The 4,440-nt window shown below is 36.5% G+C and overlaps 1 non-coding gene across 1 annotated transcript; it reads right to left on the bottom strand.

The window, feature by feature from the left end:
• Positions 1 to 1,275: 1,275 nt before the first annotated feature.
• On the bottom strand, positions 1,276 to 1,383 carry LOC150007480 (U6 spliceosomal RNA). Its single transcript, XR_016512086.1, has one exon. It is a non-coding gene; the product is annotated as a U6 spliceosomal RNA (small nuclear RNA).
• Between the last annotated feature and the right edge of the window lie 3,057 nt (positions 1,384 to 4,440).

Raw genomic sequence — 4,440 nt, 5'->3', positions numbered from 1 at the left:
CAAAAGCAATGTGGAAGTGTTTTTTCCCTGATCGACAATCCTATCTGCTAGAGATGGAAAAGGAATGAAAAGGCTATGACCCTAGGCCAGAATGTTAGAGGAGTCTCAAAGGTAACGGCAATGTAAAGACATTCAGTTGGAGAAAATTATTCCAGAAGTCTTCTGTTTAATGATTTATTTCCTGGAACCACTCATTTTCACACAATGTCAGACAGTCCAAAAGGTATTTTCACATCTTGGAGGGAGTAACCAACTAAATCTCTCTGTAAATTCCCACAACACTACTTGTCCAGTTTAGAATCACAATCTCCCTGGCTCTTCCACTACTAGGCCTACTCAGTCTAAAGACGTCTTTTGCAGGTGTTGTTGCTGCTGACCAAACGCTCTTTAAAAGCTGCATTGCTTTTTGGGAGCCGCTTCAGGGTTTAGATTCAGTCTGGAAGTGAAAGAGTCCCTATGGTACATCAGGAAACAAAGAATACATATACGGCAGCCCTGTGGGGTCTCTAAGAACACCATCTGACAAGGAGGTGCAGGTCTTGTGCGGATGTGGGTAATTTCTGATAAGTGTCCAATTGTATCTTGAAATAGGGGGCATTGGGAGCGGTACAGGCTCCTATAGTAAGTGATTAATGTGTGTTTTTCTGATCCTGACAGATTCCAAAAGAAGAGCAGATTGCTACCCATAAAACTAAGCAGCCTCAATGTGGAATTACTGGAAGAATCCTAAAGTCTTTGCAGAAACACTCTGCTTAAACCAATGTTTCTCAAAAACCAGCTATTTTAAAGGGACCAGGGTCAATATAAATGAAATAAATGGAGGCTGAGATAAAATATGTTAGAAAACTTGCCGAAAGGTTACTTTAAGGTGGCATGTTAAAAACAATAATGGGCCATTAGGCTGTCTTGTTAAAGGCATTAGAGTCACAGGCACAATGTATGAGTCACATGGGCAATATTTTCCACTTTATATAAAAAACTTCAATATTGGTTTTCTGGTAAAACTAAAATGTTACCATTTATTATTATAAATATTTAAGTTAAATTGTAGGCAGAGGAGTAAGAAAAGTAGTAATGCCTCCAGAAATGTGCTACCCAAATAATATTACACAGTATAATTAATGTTATAATATAGACTTGAATGTCGTTTTTCTTTATAACTAAGTGTGCATTAAAATAATCTTTTGGCTCTCCATTTTACATGCAGGCATTGTGCTTTTTATAAACAAGTATCTCTTGGTCAAAGAGAAAAGAAAAGAAAAAAAGGCATTTGTTTATTTAACTGTATTTATCTTTATTATTTTTTGTCATCCTCTAGCAGAGGCCATGCTAATCTTCTCTACCTCATTCCAATTTTAGTGCATCTGCTGCCAAAGTGAGCACAGTTGGTTTATACTTAAAACAAAAATTTGAGCACCTCCAATGACTAAGATAAGATACCAGATAATTTAGGATTTAAATGATTGATTAGAAACGATGTCCTCACCTTCTCATGTAAAATTAGAGTCAGGTGCTCAATGTGGGAGGTGAGCATGGCTTTGTCTATTTTGTGCACTGCTGAATCTCCAGGACTTACAGCAAAATCAGTTACATTAAATTTAGAAGGATTTGTTTTAAAAGGATTTATACATTCTTATTTTTTAAAAACTTACCTGAATAATAAATTATTGTAGTCCTTCTGACTATTACCCATGATTTCAGAGCCTATACAGTATTAATTCATTTTTTTAATTTAATTTTGCAATGCTTAATATTCAAAAAAAATGTCTTGCTCTTATAGGCTGTTGATGATATAGAAAAAATAATATCAAAGGACATGGGATTCTGCAGTGAAATCATTTGACTAGAAAATCTGTCCTTGATTTTTTTTTTAATTATTAGTTTACTTGTTATTTTTATTTGTTTGCTTATTTTTAGTTCTGGACTACTAGTGGCATAGTCTCAACAATAAAAATACTATATATATACACACACACAAATATAGATAACCCCCTCTTCGGTACAATGTTTTATGCTACCTAGTTTAATCACCTGCTTCTTCCTGATGGAAACTGAGGATCTTCAAATGGTGTTGGCTATTTTAATTAAATATCTTGCATCATATGTGTTTATACTGCCACACATTGCCTGTTTAATTAATTTCTGACTGTCTTGCATTGTGACTTTTCTAATCTTTAAAATTAATTGAAAAAAAAAATAGTCTTTACTTTCCACCCAATAGTGCTCAGGAGTTTAGAAAGGAGCTGACTCGTGATCCCAGTGCTGGGACACTGTGGAACCTAGAGGCAAGCCTGAGTGTGCAACTTCAGAGCCCATAACACAAATTCGTGCCTTGAATGGGGTGGGGTGGAAAGTAAAAGGAGAGAAACAGGGTATAGCAGAAACTCCAGATGCTAGAACTTACATATGCTTTGATTCCAGGAAACATATAAATGATGACGGTACACAAAATAGGTCTGGGAGAGAGAAGATCACAGGATGCACATCTCTATTTAGAAACTCATGGATAAGGTTACTGAAAACAGCTCTTGCCAAGAGTTTTGTGCTTTAGTCCCATCGACTGGATCACTGATCACATTTTTCACGTCCAGTTTTTGTGCTTTTGACTGACCTAGGAAATCTCATGGTTTTGCTCTGGGACACGTGCTTTTAGGAAAACCTGTTATTTCTGCTGCTCTATGCTGCCCTGTCTCTACAGAAGACTGAGCTTGAGCAGAATTTAGAGTCTCAATGAAGCAAGCAGATGCAGGGAAATAACATGATGTTACATAGTCGGAGCGCTCCTGATAACAGTCCATTCTGGTGCTGGTGGCTGAGAGGGAGAGGGACTGCCACCCAGTGTTTTCATGGTGCCTATTTCAGGCAGCTTTTAAATTGACAATGAAAAGGGGTGAGGGGGAGCCAGGGGAGAAGCAAGAAAAAAAAGATTCATTTTCCTTGAGGGTGAAAAAATAATTCAAAAGTATCAAAATATCTGTGAAAACTTAGGTAGTAATTCCTATTCCAAACATATATAAGTCACAGGCAACCCTATTGTTTGGTTTCTAGGCACATTTTTGAGTTTAGCACAATAGGGAGAAGAAAATTGGAGGTTAGTGAATCCAGTGGGGCAAGAGGTGAAGAGGACTAAATTTCAGTCAAGACAACAAGGAAAGTACAAAGAATACAGTTTCTCTTTCATGTGCTTTGATCGCTTTTCCTGTTTTACCCTTAATGAATACTTTCTCAAAACTAAAAATAAAACACTGCATTCGATTAAATTGTGCTCTTCTTCCCAGGGAATTCTCAACGGATAAGTGTGTGTTTCTCATCTGTGAATAGGAATATATATTTTCATATGTATGGTTCATACATATATACATGCATATGTATAATTTTGCAGAGGGCCAGGCAATGGACAAGAGAAAGAGAAAAAGGAAGTCCATACTAGAGACTCCCAAACAAACGTTAGTTTCTTCAAATTGTTTTTATCCCTGAATACTGGCACTGACCAAATGCAGTCTGGCATATTGGAAGATTTCTAGTGGTGGCATAAAATCTCACACATGCCATGAAAAGATGGGGATTGAAGGGCCGGTAGATGTTCTGAATACTCTACCTGGCACTGGAGAGACACCTCTTCAACAGCTCCAAATAGTAGCCCCTTGAAGGAAGGTAATTGGCTGAGAAAGAGACTAAGTAAGAGAAAAACATTTCATGTCAAAATTAAAGTGTACCTTGTATGAACGCTAACGGTGAGGTTTTTTTTTTTTTTTTTTTTAATAATGTGCCCACAAGGTCTCATATTATTCTGACTAGAGAATGATAAAATAAGAGATGTTAACCCAGAAGCTTTGATGCTTTGATTTTATTTCACTGGCTTGCTTATGCTGTACACAGAGGCCACACATACATGCCCTCATAGTACATGAACACACATTACTCAGAGCTGTATTATCCTATCTGGGTGGCAGTTACAGCTTGCTTACCTGAGGATGAAACCTTTGCTATGGTGTAACGACACTAATATATACATGGTCACCAGTTGTATTCATTACAAATAAACTCTCTCTAACCATATGGTTTAAATAATCATATTAATAAATACATGATACTTGTACTTACAAGTCACCTTTTCTCCCCCACTGATGGCTTTGATTACTTTGACAGACTAAGATATGTTAATGATACAAATTAGGAGAAAGAAGAATTAAAAGGGTGTTTAACTCTGATGCCAGGCTGTCAATTTCCTATAGTGCTACCAACTTACAGATAGATGATTAAAATTGTTTCGTTTAGGAATTTGAATATTTTAAAAATTGAATGGGTTTCTGGGGGAGGAAAAAAGAAAGAAAAATCTGTGCTTAGCTAATTAGACATCCCATTTGATTTAACAATTGAACAGGATTATTCTTTGAGCATCGAGATTATTCTATGTTACTATAAGAGCCTACATTTTGC

This window comes from Furipterus horrens, unplaced genomic scaffold (genome assembly GCF_987537825.1).
Source record: "Furipterus horrens unplaced genomic scaffold, mFurHor1.1.pri manual_scaffold_6, whole genome shotgun sequence".
NCBI classification, from domain to species: domain Eukaryota; kingdom Metazoa; phylum Chordata; class Mammalia; order Chiroptera; family Furipteridae; genus Furipterus; species Furipterus horrens.
Note: the sequence above shows the minus strand (reverse complement) of the source record. Positions and strands in the feature narration are given on the sequence as shown.